The sequence below is a fragment of the Corvus cornix genome, chromosome 19 (genome assembly GCF_000738735.6).
Source record: "Corvus cornix cornix isolate S_Up_H32 chromosome 19, ASM73873v5, whole genome shotgun sequence".
Classification (NCBI taxonomy): Eukaryota; Metazoa; Chordata; class Aves; order Passeriformes; family Corvidae; genus Corvus; species Corvus cornix.
Window position 1 is genome coordinate 2,809,973 of NC_046348.1, and position 17,796 is coordinate 2,827,768.

A 17,796-nucleotide genomic window follows, 5' to 3' on the forward strand; every position below is an offset into this window, starting at 1 on the left:
AAGGAAAAAATTTTAAATGCCTAGAAGTCTCTGGTAAGTCCCTAGACTTGAATTTATTTTTCATAGTGTAATGACAACAAAAAATTAGGAGCTAAGCTCCAAACTCCATAGCTCTGTCTGTGTGGACACAATTTTTTGTTTGGATGTTTGTCCTCAGTGGGTATAATTTTCCAGTTACAATTTAACCTGTGCCTTAGGATGTTCCATAATTAGGGGTATGGTATGGGTATTTATTGTTTATATAAAAGTGTGTATTTGTCTTGTTTCAGCCTTGTGACTTGCTTTAATTATCCATTATCTTCTAGATAATTAAATTGTATATTTTTTCCCTGTCTCTTTCTTCATATTCTCTCTTGCCTTAATTTGATAAGACAGGGAGAAACTACAACAGGAAACTTTGGAGTACTAGTAGATTTTTTCAGTGGGAAAGTGTGTGACAGTGTTTCACAGAGATTCCAACTTAAAGGCAGGCTGCTGTGCAGTAGGGGAAGAAAAAGGTTATTGCTTCCTCATCAAGTGCCACTTTAATACAACCACAGGAACAACAGCTCTTGGGTTCACTCATGTAACGCAAGACCAACAAAGCTGAGAGGAATCATATTTCCAATTAAAGCAGTTGTTGTTAAACTTTTATATAAAATTTCTACATGGTCTAGGCAGTAAGGATTGGAGCCCTGCATTAGAAAAGACAGTACCCCACTGTGGGGTATGCCCAGCCCCGCCCTGGAAGGACGTCTGCTGAGATAAGGAGAGTGCTCAATCTCCCAGCAGGACTCCCCCGGAAAGGCAGCCACTTTTCAGTTGTGGCGAGAAGAAGACAGACCCAGAATCTCTGGGAGACCCTATGCAGATCCTTTGTAAGCCATTGGCCCCTACCCCCTGACACCCACCCCCTGTATCCCTATAAAGCTGGCCCCCTGCCCCTGCGAGAGAGAGAGATGCTCGTCCCTGGCCTCCCCTTCGCTGGACCAATAAAGCTCCCTCGTGCAGAACAGCTACATGGGCCTCTCGTCTCTCTCTCCCTGGTCTGGCCTGGAGGCTGCCCTGCAGAGCTGAGCTGGAATCACGAGCTGACAATCACTAAAGAGCTGACAGCCTCTGCACGGGCCCTCCAGCCAGCGGCTGAGGGAAGACACCGGGCCTCGGGAAGACGATTCCTTTCGGGACCATCTCTCCGGACCGGTCACAGCTTCCTTGGTCAGAGCTACTGACCCCTCACCAGCTGCCATACTCCACAATGCACTGTAAATCCCAGATAGCTTGGGAACGTCTGTCTTGATAGGAGGGTATGCTTTTATAAAAGCTTGATTTGTGTTAGATGGTTGGTTTTGCTCAAGGGTCAGCATTCAGTGTTCCCAACATCCCCAGTCATCAGGCTGCCTTAGGCCATGCCAAATTTAAAGCACGTTAGTCACTCCATTGCAATGTTATTAGCTAGGTATGTGGTTAAGTAACTTGATAAATTGGGAATGCAAGTTGTCAGTAGGGACTGGGGAAGTGTTCCCTGAGTCTCTCATCTGGCCATGACCCCTTTGGCAGAAGAAAAGTCAGGTGATTCTTTTGAAGATGGTCTTATGGGATTCAAAGGCAATAAACCCAGCAAACTTTCTTTATAAGCAACTAAGCTTTGTAGAGCATCACAGAGAATACCTTTTTGTCCCTGGGATCACCACAAAGCTGTCTCAGACAGGCCAACAAGAAGGTTGTATAGTGCAGGATGTGGGAAAGAAGTACTATTTTGCTTATATGCTCAAAATAACATAACAGAAATTCAAATTAATTTTATATCTCTCCTACAGAGTGTGAAATCGGGGCTGTCTGGACCATTTTAAATACTTGATACAGAGGGATTGCAATTCCATGTTTTACAGAGATCTTAACTTTTTGAAAGTACTTTTGATATTTCTCAAGACTTTTTCGACAAGATACTTTGTGTATCTTCGACAAGATACACAAAGAATATATTAAAAAACAATAATGCTGTGTGCCTACAAGCTTTGTAACAAGGGAGATTTTAAAGCCTGCACACACCTGTGGCTATTTTTCATGCATTAAAAAAAATACAAAATAGATGGTTTTAAGCATTTTTCACTCATATCAAGTATACATACATTGTCCAAAAACTGCAATTAATTTTGAAATCTTGGTATAGATATTTTAAAATAAAAATAGAGCTATTCTTATTTATGTTCCAGTGTAAGCTTCTTCAGTTACACAGGCATTGTGTTGCTTTTCCTTTTTCTGTTCAAGTGCTTAACATACATATGCTTGGGCTTCATATGATTATTTATATAAGCTTTAAGAAAGGCTTATATCACAGGATCAGTGACTGTAAAACAAATCATCAATCCTGAATTTTATTGCAAGTGGAATCACAGTGTCATATATACCTTGACAGTCAAAAGTTGGAAATTCAAAGAGAAGATACAGAAATTACTGGTTTTTAAAGCTTCATGAGTGTCTAACTGTATCTTCAGTTGAACAATAGGATGAGGTCTGACTTAGTGATTGAGCCTGTTTAGGGCTTCTCAGATGACTCTCAGACACAGTTTTGGGTTTTGGTTGCATTTCTGAAGAGCAAGTCTGTACCCACATTCTCAGTGAAGGGCTGCTTTGTTCAGCGTCAGCCCTGAGCACCATTGGAACAGCTTCTACTGACTTCGCAAGTGTAATTGCATAGTGTCACTTGTGTTGGAGACAACACTGAAATGTAGGCTTGTGCTAAGGAATCTGCATAGGAAACTGTTCTGGTTTAAAGTTTATCCATATTTGGCCATTCAGGTTGTAAAAGCCGGTTTATACTTTTAAGAAGAAAGGTGCAATAAGAAGAAAAAACAGCACAGCACAACGTGGACAAGTGCTGATGGCATCTGCTCAACAGTCAGGGACTTGCCAGGGGCCAAATGGAAAGAATGTGATGTAGTGGGCTGGTTGGAGTTACTTGTCCGAGTATGTAAGGTCAGTGCTGCACAATAGCCAGGCACAGTCAGAGAAAACACTGCTCAGTGACCTCTCATAGCTGGCCAGCTGTTTTAGGAGTGGTGTTACCACAACCTCTGAATAGAAATAGTTGTCAAAGGAACAGTAGCATTTCATGAAGAGTGGTTAAGCTGCAGAGCACCTGCATGGGGTAGGTGTGGGCTGGGCATTCCATTTTCAGCACCCACATACCCAAATAGCCAAAATCGCCATGAGGCTGGGCCCTAAGAAACAGGAAGACTGGTTTTAAAAAGCAAGTTTCTTTCTGTGCTTAGTATCCAGGCTTTCAGTTTAGATTTGTCTGCAAACAAGCCTAAGCCTATTTAGTTATTTAGTTTGGTCTCGTGTAATCATGTTATTTGAGGTGGAGATTTGGAGAACAGATAATTGCTTTGTTAACCATGTTGCAATGAGTGATAGTTCAGGATTATGCAAAAGGCTAAATGAGTGGAGAGGCTTGCTTCAAAGCTGCAGTACCTTGGAGTTCCTGACCTCTCTAGCTTTATGGAAGTCACTCATCTGAATGCGATTCTATGCCTTTACAGAAAGAAGTTCTTCCTTTTCTCCAGCTGCTTCCCATTGCTTTCTCCTCTGACCAAAAGATTTTGATTTAAACTCTAGGTGTGAGTATGGTTCTGAAGAAAACTGGTGTGGGGGCTTTGGATACCAGAGAAGCATTATTTGATTGGCTTTGAGATAGGAATAATGAAAGTGTGGGTCTCATGCAATAGAGATTTAAACTAAATATTCATGGCTGTATAAATAGTGGTCACAAGACTTACGTGACATCTGAATATCAAGAGCTTTTATTTCTTTTCTCAAGCCAATTTTTGACGAAGTGTGGAATTTCCTGCATGGGAGACTGGAGGTATGTAGCTGTGTGGTATGCGATCAACATGGTGAACAATACTTTGACTCAGTAACAAAGGGAATCTGTTGGAAACTCTTCTTGGATGAACAATGGCAGACCCTAGTTAACAAGCAGAAGAAACTGAAACAGCAAGTAAATAAATGATTGTCCCAGTTTGAGACAAATTCGGACGGACATCCAAAATGAACATCCTCTGATAGAAGGCAGGTTTCAGCTGCCCCTCCCCCACCAGGTTCAGGAAAAAATTCCTCGGAGGAAAGTGAAAGAAAAAAACCTATTTCTTTGACAGACAATGCACAGTGGGAAAAGAATAATGCTAAATAACAAAACCTCTCGCTGTGGAGAGAACGTGGTAAATTTCCAGAGTCCTTTGTGGGTGTGGCTTTCTCCTCCTCAGAGCTGGGTTGGCTTGGGCCCCTCCGGGCCAAGGTGTAAGGTCTCGCGGTGTGTTCTGGTATTGTTGAACACTCCAGAAGAGAAGAAGAAGAAACCGGAGTCCCAGGAAAACAAAGGAGTTTAACACTCTGTCTGTGTCTTCCAATAAAAGGAGCCAAGAGCCGGGAAAAGCAGGAAGGTGCTTGCCTCCACTCTGCAGCAGCAGCAATCCCTCTGTCCTTGGAGCACAAACTGCTTTGAAAAGTTTGTCTGGCTTTTTTTCTTTTTCTCGCACCCAGTTTTAAAGACACAGAAAGGCACAGGAATCATGTCTGGGCCTAGAGTGGCAATAGGGGATACACATCATAAAGTCACCCCAAGACAGTGATGGAGAAAGGAGGATTCTTCTCTGCCTTTGAAATAGCCAGTTCTGCAAGTTTTGAGCCTGTGCAGTTGAAGGATTATAACTGCTCCTATCATTTTGGCTGGTGCTTGAATGGATAAATGGCTGCACACCTTTGGATTACAAAAGATTTACAGTGCCATCAACAAGTAACTTCCATGAAATCCCTGTGTAAAGAGCTCTCAGGCTAAGCCCTTCATAAAACCTTGCAGCATGGTGGACAGGGTTGCCCAGTGGTCACCTTCTGTGCGTGCCATGTGGCTTCTATGCTCTTTTGACCAGCACCAGGAAATTCTCCAGCCAGCAGATACATGCATCTGTGATACATGCCCGGTTTTTATTCAGGGGTGCTTTGGAGCTGCTGGGGGATCCACCTCCCTTCTGCAACACCTAATTTCTTTTTCCTGTCCTTGATCTTTGCATTTCTGTCTTCCAGGAGGTTTTGTCTGGCAGTCACAGCAGACTTGTCCTGCCTCAGCATAAGGCAGGCCACAGTTTGCATCCCTTTGTAGCAGAGTGACTGATCTTTTCCTCATGTCATGCTCCTCTGAGCTGTGGTGCTGCTGTGTTCTAGCACTGCAAAACTTGTGTTGTTGGGTGTTTGCTGGGGGAGTGTGAGCAGGGGGGAAAACAGAACCCAGGAGTCAGGGTGGTATTGAGGCCACATAAGCCTCATTATCTATCTTTATACTTGGGGGTGGGGGGAAGTTATGAGCCACTGTTATGTGCCAGTGGTGTTTGGTCATTCATGAGGCTTCACTTCATGGCCGAGGATCACTTGACTGAAGCCCTGTGCCCAGCTGAGGCCCAGCGTATCTCAGTGGCTGAGCACAGGCAGGAGGGTTGGGTGATGAAGGCATTTTGTTTTGCAGTTGTTTTCCTTGTGACAGACGTTTATTTTAAAGTTACACTCAATCCTTCTGGCAGCTTCTGCATCACATCCCTGATTTGGTGGTTGGCCAGCACGTATGATATGAATCCTCTCCCTTGTACTTCAGGCTTGTTTTGTTCCTGTTACAGGTGGGAAGTTCAAGACCCTGACCCAGAATGAGTATAGGTGCCACGTTTTCCTTGTGAGAGGCCAGGCTGACTGCAGTTCACGTATCAGAATGGCTCCCTGCCATGATTTCACACCCTGTAGGAGAGATTTAAAATTCATTTGTCTGTTATGTTATTTGTGAACGTACAAGCCAAATAGTACTTCTTTCCCATATCCTGTACTGTACAGACTTCTTGTTGGCCTGAGGTTTTGACATCGGATATCCAAAAAATAGGTACAGAGAGCAGCTCCCTTTTCTCAAAAATGAACAGTTGTGTACATGCCCTCTCAGCAGTCAGATCCTATGCAATGAAGTGGGAGCCCTGTGACAAAAGAACTGGGCTGCTTATTTAATTACTACAGTATATAATCAACTTTCTGTTTTGAGGAGTATCTCATTGGCTTATAAGAGATCTTTCCAGATTCCTTGCACTTATGGGGTTTTGGGGGGTTGTTAGGAGTTTTTTGTTTTGGTTTGGTTTTGTTTTGTTTGGTGGGATTTTTGTATCTTTCTGGTTTTGGTTTTTGTTTGTTGTTGTACCACATTGAAGTGCGATAAGGAACTTCAGGCCTGATTTGGGAGACAATAGTCCCAGCCCTGAAGTGCTTATGCAGATCACTGAGACTTGTCTTAGCATGCAGTTTTGATGAGGAGATAAATGTAATTTGGAAAGGAGGTTTCCATGAACAACGTAAAAGTGTATTTGGAATGTTTTTATTATGTGGTGTGCTGGTCATGGCTGGGATATGATTAATGTTCTGCACAGCAGCCAGTATAGGACCATGTTTCAGATTTCTGCTGGAAACAGTGATGATAACTCAGGGATGTTTTCATTACTTCTGAGCAGTGTTTGCACAGAGCCAAGGCCTTTTCTGCTCCTCACCCCACCACTGAGGAGGCTGGGGGTACACAAGGAGTTGGGAAGGACATAGCTGGGACAACTGAGCCCAACTGACCCCAGGGCCATCACAGATGGCATGGTGTCATGCTCAGCATACAGAGCCAGGGGAAGAAGGGAGGGGCGGACATTCAGAGTGATGGCATTTGTTTTTCCAAGTCACCGTTACACGGGATGGAACCCTGCTGTCCTGGTGATGCCCGAACATCTGCCTGCAATGGGAAGTGGGAATGAATTCCTTGGTTTGGTTTGCTTTGCTTGTCTGTGTGGCTTTTGCTTTCATTATTAAACTGTCTTTATCCCAGCCCACAAATTTTCTCTTCTACTCTTCCAGTTCCCTTCCCCATCCCACTGTGGGAAGAGGAGGCAAGCAGCTGTGTGGGGCTGAGTTGCTGTCCAGGGTTAAACCATGACACATGGGGTTTTGATGAAAAATTGTTAATCCTCAAGCTTGTTCTGAGTTTTAACTTGTTAGCTTATGGAAACAGGCTAGTTCAGAGAAGAGTAAAATCATGTCCCTTTACCTTGCTGAACTGAGATACAAAAAAAAGCTTAAAGAGCCTTTGCATGTGCAATAATTTTCTTATTGTTAGTGTCTCAAGTAAGTTAAGTCCCCAGTTTCTGACGCAAGCACTTTTGACTTCCTGGGTTTGTTGGAAAAGCTCCACTTTGGGTCCTGTGGGTGCAGGCAGAGACATGCACACAGTGAGCCAGGCAAGGAAGCTGCATTCCACTCTTTTGCGACTTCCCCAGGGCTGTGTTTGCTCCTTCAGCAGCACAAGTCTGCAGTTGGAAAAAACTGAAGATGAACATCTAACAGTGGTTAAATCCAGCAAAACTGCAGGAAGTACACTGGCATGTGAGCTTCAGCAGATTAACTTCTGTTTTGTATCGCTATCTCTGGCTCTGCAGCTTTTGTGCCGGAGCGCGAGGTGTTGCGATCTCTAAAAAGTGTCTCCAAAGCGAAGCCGCTCAGCAGAATCAGCTGCATATGCTCACACACACATGCACACACAAACGCATGCATAGCTTCAGTAATATGGGTCGATGGCGAAGAGGCAGGAAGGATCTTTGCACACATTTCCACAGGAGCAGTTTATTGTTTCTACAAAGTGAAGCGTTCTAGAGGCAAAGACGAGAACAATGCAGAGCTCAGGTTTAAGTACGGGAGTGGAGCAAGTGCCAGAAACCAATGATCTGATGGCATGGGGGCGGTACAAAGGTGGGACTAGGGAATGGGGACCAATGGGGAAGCTCTGGGGAAGTGGTGAGGGGCAAAGGCCAATGGGGGGAACCTGGAGTGGAGAACTTTCTAGGGTATGGAACATGTAAGGTAGCGAGGGGATGGGGCAGCCAGGGGCCAGCCAGGGGAGCAGAACTGGGGTGCATTAATATAGCAGGGCAAAGCATTTTGGGGGAAGCCTTTCTGGTCACCCAAGCCTAGGGAGGATTTTCTGGTACCAGGGACTGTCTCACAAGCGGACTTTCTTTGTCCCTTGTACCGTAGGCCCACCGGCCTCCACAGTTTTGTTCTTACCTTGAAAGCTATATAGTTTCTTATTGAGGTGCTTCCCAGGCCACGTTGCATACAAAGGTGTATCAAACAATCTCTTGAGCTTTCTGCATTTTCAGAGTCATGGAACTCTGTTTTCAGCTTTCAGCAAGTTTTCTTGGTAGCTGGGATGAGAAGTGTGGTTAACATAGGAATGTCCTTCCCCATCCTGTGGTGTGATCACTCTGCACTTGGCAGCATTAGCTACCTGGCTTCATCCCAAGTATTACTCTTGTGAGCTTGTATTTGGGGATGAGGGTGAGCTTTACAAACAAAAGGCCCGGAGAAGTTCCCTCAAGCATTGCTGCATCAGAAGAGGACTGGGGCAAGGTGCCTGGCTGCCATCACCGCTGCGAGTGGCTCAGGAGTCTGCTGCCAGGTGATCTGGTCCAAGGGACCCAGACTGCTGGGTCTGGGACTCTGTGTTCAGCCTTTACTGTGATGCCTGTGCTGTTTTGTGGGCTTGGTTTTGGGGATGGGTAGAATTTGTTGGTTCTTTTATTTTTCTCCACATTGTCAAATCAGAAGAGTTTTGATACCTCCAAATCTTTCATCAAGAGACAGTTTTTAATCCATAAATTAAACCAACTCTCCTTTCCAAAATATTTCTCAACAAGGAATTTGCTGCCTACTACAATGAATCCAGTTATATTGATGGGATTTTCAAAGGTCTGAGATCAGTGTGAACCCTTACTGGTCAAGTCTGCAGTCAGGCAGCCTGTCCTCCCTGTCCTCTGAAACTGGAGAACCTGGTGGGAAACTCTCTTGTTACCTAGTAGAGCTAATCAATTAATTAGCAGGGGATAAAGTACACCAAACAATCTGCTATGCCAGATGGATGCTTCAGTGTGAATTTATGTTCTCAAAATAACTGGACATAGATGTGCTCAGCACCATGGCCTAGATCTTGCTTTTGTTGAATTCAGTGCTAAAAATGATGTTGGCTTTAGTGATCCAAGTGCTTATTTCTTCAAGAAAAATGTATTTTGGCATCAAAGTGTAAAAGTAAAAATGAAATTAATAAAAGCTGTCCAGAGCAGTGGACTTTACCTTCTTACACAGGGGCACATGGGTGAAAAATTGAAGTTTTGTTTTTATCTCCCTGGAGCATTTCTATTATCTGAATGCCAAGAAATGAGTAATTTGGTTTGGTTTTTTTTTTTCTGCTTTGTTCCTATGAATAACTTCTTATGTGTCTTCCTAAGAGAGTTGGAACTAAAGCCTAGTCCTGGAAAAGTTAAGCTGTATGTTGCTTTCTCTTTGAAAGCCTCATGAAGGAGACCAAAAGAAAAAAGCAGTTAAGTTAGAAAAAGTCGTGGTGATGGCTTATTCTACCACATTTAATTTTAAATAAAGAAGGCGTACTACAAATTTCCTTTCATATTTTTCTTCTTTCTTTTGTTTTGTTGGGGTTTTTCTCTTTTCCATTCAGCTTCTCATACCTAGCAGTTGATGTGCCCAACAGATCTTCATGAACTACCTGTTAGAGAACCACAGAGCTCACTGACAATCTGCAGTCAGGCTTCAGTGGGATACTGAAGGCTATTCCTGCTGGCTGGAGGGTGAATATGGCCCACCATCTTTGTGTTGCAGGGAGAACTTGCAAGTGAGAGTTTGGGGGAGTGCTGGATCATATCAACAGTTCGCCCACATTTTGTAAAAGGCAGGGGATTTGTTCTGTCATGCTCATGCAAGGAGCCAGGTGTTTACCAAAGGTATTATTTGTAAAGCTGGAGAAGAGACAGGCCCTGGAGGATGGAAGAAATTTGAATTTTTCTGCTTTTGTCTTTTTCATTGAAATTCAAAATATTGATGATATTTATGATATACCAGTTTTTAACAATGAAAATAAGCTTTCTACACTGACCTTTATCTGTGTCGAGATGAATTTTTCATAGTTATCTACAGGATAAATTGTGTAATCAAAAAGCCAATTCAAATCTCCATTAGTATGCTTTAAAAATAAAGCACTATTTGGTATGCACAGACTGACCTCACAAGCTTCAATTCTATTTTCAGGGTTTAACCAAAACACTGAATTACTTTTACCTTTGTGATACTGTGAGGATTATTTTTAATTAAGTAAAGTGTTTTAACATGCTCTAATTGGTTTTTCAGCAAATGTGTCTAACACTTGAGAGAAGGGCTGGTTCTAGGAACAAGACAATGCTGTCTTGCCTCATTCTTCTGACAGTTGGGTAAATATTCCTTGAGGATCACAGAGGGAGAGGTTATTGATGACTTACCTCTTATTACAGCCATGTGCAAATCCCAGAATACTTGTGCACAAACCGCAGGGAGGAGATGATGTGTACAGGTTAAATGCTTTGATCCTCACTTGTGCTGTAGGACCAGCTTATTCCCACAGTAAACAGTGTAAAAAGCAAAGGCTGAATCTGAGCAAGTGTGGTGGATTCACCTTGGCTGACACAAAGTACCCATCTAGCCGCTCTATTGCTCACCTTCCCAGCTGCACAGGGGAGAGAAAACAAGGTGGAAAACAATTCATAGGTTGAGATAAGGCAGTTTACTAAAGTGAAAGTTTGCATGTGCACAAGCAAAGAGTAAAATCAGTTTTATTCCCTCCTTTGCATCAGCAAGCGTTTTCTGGCCACTTCCGGGGAAGCAGGGCTTCAGCACACGTGGTGGTAGGTTGGAAAGACAAATGTCTTAAATAATCAGTGCCCCCCCTTCCTCCTCCTTTACTTAGCTCTTATATCTGAGCTAATGTCATATGGTCTGGAATATCCCTTTGGTTAATTTGGGTCAGCTGGCCTGGTTGTGTCGCCTCCAGGATCTTGCCCAGCCGCAGCTCCTTCTTGGGGGGGACTGTTGAGGAGACAGTGCTGATGCTGTGCCAGTGCTGCTCAGCAGCAGCCAAAACACTGCTGTGTCATCAAGACCTGTCCACCTCCCAGTGCAAAGAAAGCACAGCACTATGAGGGCTGCTGTGGGAAAATGAGCTCCATCTCAGCCAGACCTAATACAGCAAGTCATTAGCTCAACTCATTCCCTGATGTACTTTCAGCCTACTTTTAAGGTTATACTGAAGCCTAAATATGCATTTCCCTGAAAAAACATGCCATAAATAAGAAACTATTTCTTCACCAAAACAACACCAGAAGTTCTGTACTTTTTAAAACAAGGCAATGGATGAACTTAAGTGAGGTCAAAGCTACAGTGAGGTCAAAGCAGAACAACTTGTACCTGACTCTTCCTGCCAGTGCAGTCTGGCATGGTCCAGAAGATGGGTGTGGGCCATACAGTGACTGAGCTCCCTTCATGGGGTGTGTTCCAATGTAAGGGGTTGGACCAGAGCACAGTGCTTGGCCCTTTCCTTACCAGAGTACATGATGCAGAGTGTGGTGAGGAAAGCTAGGTTTTCTTAGCACGGTCCAGCTCTTAGGAGACTTGAAAGGAGGATCCTTGGCTCTTCCCATAGGCTTGATGTTAGTCTAGAAGATGGGATAAAACTGTCATGGTTTAGGAATGGTATTTCCCAATGTAGTGCTCCCACTGAGACTCTTCAAACCATGCTGCCACTGGCTCGCTCACTCCCTTCTTCACTGTGACTGAATGGAGAGGAGAATTGGAGGCATGAAAGGTCAAGATCACAGGTTGAGATAAGAACAATTTACTGGAAACAGCAATAAGAAAATGAATAGTAACAGCAACAGTACTAGTGACAGAGGTGTCATGGTTTGACACTGGCCCAGCACCAGGCACCCACAAGAGCCGCTCACTCACCCTCCCCTGCCACAGCTGGGCAGAGGAGGGAAAAGGAAAAAAAAGTTAACGAAGGCTCCATGAGTAAGAAGGACCAAAAGAAACGCTTCAAGGGCAAAACAGGCTCAACCTAAGTTGCGAAGTGAATTTATTACTAACAGAATCAGAGGAGGATAATGAGAAGTAAAATACGCCCTTGGAACACCTTCCCCCCGGCCCTTTCCTCCTTCCCCCGACAGCGCAGGGAGACAGGGCACGGGGGTCTGGTCAGTTCATCACCGAGACTTCCTTCTGCTGCTCCGGGAGAGGAGTCCTCCCCTGTGAGGCCGCAGGGTCCCTCCCACGGGAGACAGCTCTCCGTGAACTTCTCCAGCGTGGGCCCGCTCTCAGGAGCAGCAGGCACAGGGCCCTGCTGCAGCGTGAGCCCCTCCCACGGGCACACAGCCCCCCAAAACTGCTGCAACGTGAGCCCCTCCCACGGGCACACAGCCCCCCAAAACTGCTGCGCCGGGGGTCTCTCTTCCACGGGGTGCAGCCCTCCAAGGCCAGGCTGCTCCAGCCTGGGAGCGGAGCCCTCTCTCTCCACCAGGTCTCCCACTGGATCCCAGCCTCCTCCAGGCATCCCCATGCTCTGGCACAAGCACCTCCCCCAGGGGCTGCGGGTGGATCTCTGCATCCCATGTAGACCCAGGGGCTGCAGGGCACAGCTGCTCCACCATGGGCTGCACCACGGCCTGCAGAGGAATCGGCTCCAGCACCTGGAGCACCTCCTCCCCCTCCTTCTGCACTGACCTTGGTGTCTCCATGTTGTTGTTCCTCACATGTTCTCACCTCCTCTGCCTAGAATCCAAGATCTTGTGACTTTGTTTTGATATTCTTCTTAAATACGTAATCACAGAGATGTTACCAACCTCTCTCATTGGCCCAGTTCTGGCCAGCAGCATGTCCATCTTCAGAGCCATCAGCTCTGCTGGACATGCACCTGCTTCCAGCAGCTTCCTCACAGCTTTGTGGCCCCCCTGCTACCCAAAACCAGGCTGTGCCAAACCAATACACAGAGTACAACAGAGGCAAATTATTCATGTGGAAAACCCCCAAAACCAGACAATAAACAACCGATTCCTCTGCCACAAGACTCTTTCCCCCCCCCCCACACCCCAGCAATGATATGGGATGGTATAGAATAACTTTGAGTCCCGGCCATGCCCCCTCCTGGCTACTGCAAAAATGGACCCTATCCTGGCCAGAACAAGGACAAACTTCCTGAGGAAGGGCTTAATCCAAGGAGATTTGAAGGTGCTGGAAAAAGGAGACTACACAGCAATAGACAAAAGTGTGACAAAATCTGGGAAAATGAGACATGTTCATTTACTCTAGCAGTTGTGATGGGATTTTCTTCCCCTTCAAAGTAAGCATTAAGATTTGCAGAGAGCATGAAGGTCTGGGTCAGAGCTGAGCCATAGCCAGGCACTTGGGTACTGAAATCTACGCTTTCTTCATTACTTCCAAAAATTAGAGTTGGCTTTAGGTTAATCCTACCCCTCATCTCTTGCTTACTGCAGGGTTTTCCTTTTCTTCTATCCTGCTTCCCATTGGCTTTTAATCTGTCTCCCAGTCTGATTGGCAGTAAGGTGTAGGGCTGAGATGCGACCACTGTTTTTTGCATCCCATGCATCTCAACAGACTGAGAGAGAACTGCTGAAATACAGGATGAGGTTTCCAAAAGGGATGCCTTCAATTGTCTGGTTAACAAGCACCATTTCAGGGAAGGAGAAGAAGGGGATAAGGATCTGTTTGTGATCAAGAGTTTTCCATGTTGGCCTGCTCCTATTTTGCTTGCAAGTGGGAAGTCTACCCTCAGCTGACGAATCTATGTTCAGGGTCTACTGAATATGATCCTCTCCCTCCATGAGAGCCAGACATTTAAGCAGAGTATACAACTAGGTGGTGTCTTAACTTTATGGTTAGTAGCTCCCAAAAACTGCAAAGAAGGTAAAGAAAGCTTATGTTCATCATTTGTTTTGCAGCGCAGAGTGAAGGATAGGTGAGAGATGTTGACATTAATATTTTGAGGGGTAGGGTTGGAATTGGTGTTTATAGCTACCTAGTGCCAACTTGCTTGATGAAAACTGTGTAAGATTTCCAAGAGCATCAGGAAACCCAGAGTAATGCTGGAAGAGGGAAAGGAAGCCAGCTGCTTTTTTATAGATCAAATTGCAAGAAAACTTGAGTTACTGTGCTGTTGTATTTATTACCAGTGACAGTGGGGTGGTGTGAAGTGTAAGCAGACAGATGCATTGCAAATGATGGCTGGAAGTCTCTTTTGGTATACAGATTAACTGACTGAGTGCCATCTAGATAATTTTAAGAAATGATCCCTTCCCTTTGCTAGGGTATTATGTTCTCTGTCTCCCAGACCAAGCAGTCTATAGCAGTTATGCGTAATGCACAATCCTTCAAAGCAGTGTGGAGCCTTTTGATCTGCTGCACCACAGAGCCTGCAGACTGTGCAAGGGGAAAACAGGCTGTGTGCATCGAAACACAGAGTAGTTTATGGTGTTCCTATCAGAGTGTATTAGAGTACAGCTTTTAGAAGTGCCCCAATAAAAACAAATACTGTTTTTGAGACATAATCACTGACTGTAGCAACATTGCTTAAATGTGTAACAACATATCTGGAGGGGGGGGGGGCGTAAGAATTACATGGCTCCTTCACTACACAGGTAGGAAAAATTGCTCTCCTTATGTGTTTCCTCTGTGGCTCAGCTGGGTTATTGTCATAACTAAATAATTTTCTACCAAAAAGGAGCCATTTTCCCCTATTGTAACTTTAAATACTGATTTGGAGGTGGAAGGGCAGCACTGAGATGCCTGTGGCTCTGTCGTGCCCATGATTTCTCCCAGCACAGGAGGGAGAGTCCCTGGCACAGTCTGGAGTGTAACATCCCCTCTGCTCCCAGCAGCAGCCTGGGGGGTGGTGCCAGCCTCTGCTGCTGCTCTCTAAGATGTGTCCACCAGCAAAAAGTGAGACACTTCTAGCATTCCCTGGGATGGGAACTTGGACTCCTGCTTTTTCTCTTCTTTTTTTTTCAATTTTTACTTCCTCAGTAGTAGATGTACTTAGTGGAAACAAACCTGTGAGAGATTGGAGGTGTCTGTGCAGCCCTCTTGGAGGGAGCAGCCGCCTTGGCACAAGGAAGTTGTCTGGACTGAATGGAGAAATGGTGGTGGCAACAAGCTGGGCTTTGTCTTTAGGCTATAAACAAGGACTCACAAGTACGTTGTAAAGGGGAGAGCTTGGGTTAGTCTTTGAGCTGAGGCTTGGTTTCTGCAGTTTAGTTTCAGTGCTGCCACAGCTGCTTCACAGGTTTCAAGAGCAACAGCCCTTCTTTAGGCAGTGAAAACCTTCTTGAAGCCAAGTAGTGGTATTTTTGGCCTTAATTTCTCTGACTCCTTTTCCTATCTGCAAAGCGGAAAAATGTGCTTTTATCTTTACCCTTTCCTGCTGAGTCTGGCTAGATAAGAAGGTTGCTAGCGGTAAAGTCATGGCTTTGTATACATGTGGGACACTTTGCCAGGCTGTGATCCTCCAGCCTTAGAGCATCAGCAGTAAGCCAAGCCAAGAAGGCAGCTGCCTTCAGCACAGGGTTCTTGCAGTGCTGCTGCTGTCCCTGGTCGTTTAGATTTATTTGTGTGTTTTCCCCTTCTTTCTAATTATGCCGATACTGCTCAGCAGCTGTAGTCTGAGGAGAGGGGTAAGTGCTGGCTCTGCAGCTGACACCCGCCTGGTGCCTTGGCTGTGTGTCAGCAAAGGCCTGGTGCTAGCTGGGGTAGAGCTTGCCTTCAGTTGACCAAAAGGTTGTTTGGAGTTACCCACTAGATAACACCCTGAAAGTGCACCAAAAATGGAAACAAAACAAACAAACAAACAAACAAAACAAAACAAACAAAAAAAAGAAGAAGAAGAAAAGTATTTACCTGGTTTCTGTGGCAGGAACTACCTGGCAAATGACCAAGAATTTGTGAGGAGGGCTTCCCTGAGGATTGGGATCTGCCGTAGTGAAAAGCCTCCCCCCAGATGAATGCTTGGGCAGTTCTGGGTAGGTGATACTGTCCTGACTCCTGGTCCTAAATTGCCTGTTGTGTGCCTGTATGTGTTCTGTAGTTTTCCCACATCTGTTTCCAAGAAATTCTGGATGTGCTGGTTTCACAGGAACCTGCTAGGTGTCCAGTCTGGGGGAGCATCAGAAGATGGTCTTGGGAACTTTTCTTGTTGAGAGTCCTTCATCCTTCATCTCCTGAGACCCAGCTCCAGTGTGATACTGGCACTAAAAGAGACCTGGACTGAGTGATGAAATGGTCTTTTGGACCTTAGGGTATAAATTTCAGAATTCATTTAACAATTTATCACTCTTCTGATTCTGCAGTAAAGCCTGCTTTGTTTTTTAAATAAACAAAAAAATAAAGTCTCATGACTCTGTTTCCATGGGTCACTGTCCCAATTCAGGAGCTCTTGAATTTACTTGATAGCCGCTTCCCATTTCCATTTCCAGTGGTCGGAGTGCAGCATCATGGTAAGAGCATTGTACTCTGTGGAGCAGATATGAGAGTGAAGGGGTGGGATGTCTGAGTTGAGCTCAGATGTGGCATCTAGAATAATGTTAAACCTGACTCTGATCTGGTCTCTGGAAGTAGGTTTTATGCCTGTTTTCATGTGTGAAGATGAAAGTGATGAAGTTAAGGACAATTTACACCTGTTTGCTTCAGGGAGATGTGAAGATCTATTTGTAAAATCCTTTCACGTACAGTGCATGTCCTGAATTGCTGAGTGTCAGGAAGTGATGGGAAACAGGCTGGTGAAAGGCCTGGTGCATGATGCTGCATTGTTGTTGGGGAAGGGGGGGGAAGGGGGGGAGGGCGAGGTGTCGGCATTTGGAGCCCCATTTTTCCCTGGCAGCAACAGACACAAATTATTCCCTGCTCTGGTGATTGCAGGCTATTTGCCAGCATAGAGCTTTGTACTGAAATCTTTGGGCTGGCATGCAGTAATTGGTCGGGTTTTAATTTGTTTCCTTTTTTTAAACAGTACTTCAAATGGTGCAGCTTTGCCATGGGGTTATAATTACATAAGCCATAGAAATGTACTTCAATGGCCAGTAAAATGACTTTGTTTTTCCCAGTAGTTTAAGCTTGCCATTTATTAAGTTGCTAAAGGAATATAATTGAAATTCATTGGGGAGTTTAATTTTATCAAACCCTCTATAGTTTCCTGCTTTTTCTTTGTCTCTGTGCATTTGGGTTGCCTGCAAATGGCTCATTCACTTTCATAACGGAGTTAGCACAACTGTGCAGCTGTGTAAGGAGCCAGCCCCTGGTCCCCGCCCCATGCTTCTCAGCATGCCCAAGTATTGACATAAACATGTGCAGAAGTGGCCTTTAAGTATTTCAGTTAGTAGAAAAGTTTTATATTTTTATTAATTTTACTGCAGTCCTTTATTCTACTTTGAGCATAAACAGACACCTGAGGTCTGATATAGTCCAGAAGATTTTAATGACTGCTCTGGGGATGCTCCTGTCATGCTGACTGTTGCTGGGAGATGGCTGCTGCCCTGCAGCCCTGTCAGGCTTTATGGTCAGCAAGAAACTTGGTTTTTATTGCTTTAGGACTTTTCAGCTCTGTAGTGCACAGTTCCCAAATGGGAGGCTTGCCTGCTGGTTCTGTAGGTGTCAGGTTGATCTGGGGTCTGCCCCCAGCTTAGTGTGGAGGGCTTAGCCAAAAAACAGTGCTTTGCACTGCAGAGTCCTCTACAAGGAGTGCTTGGTCCCCTGCTACATCTCCCTTTCCTGCACAGCCCTGGGTTCTTCTCTGTGTGTCCCACAAGACCCTGCACTAGGTCCCCCTGTCAGCCCCTGTGATTTACCTTTCTTCCCAACATGCAAGTTGTGAGCCCA

The 17,796-nt window shown here is 45.0% G+C and overlaps 1 protein-coding gene and 1 long non-coding RNA gene across 2 annotated transcripts in view; one reads left to right on the forward strand and one right to left on the reverse strand.

Moving 5' to 3' along the window:
* Positions 1-17,796, forward strand: part of CASTOR2 (cytosolic arginine sensor for mTORC1 subunit 2) — a 143,022-nt gene that overhangs the window by 22,698 nt on the left and 102,528 nt on the right. The gene's annotated exons all lie outside the window — the stretch shown is intronic.
* Positions 10,196-12,675, reverse strand: LOC109146009. The gene is made up of 3 exons (XR_002047763.2): positions 12,637-12,675; positions 11,461-11,573; positions 10,196-10,588 (listed from the first exon to the last, which is right to left on the reverse strand). It is a non-coding gene; the product is annotated as an uncharacterized LOC109146009 (long non-coding RNA).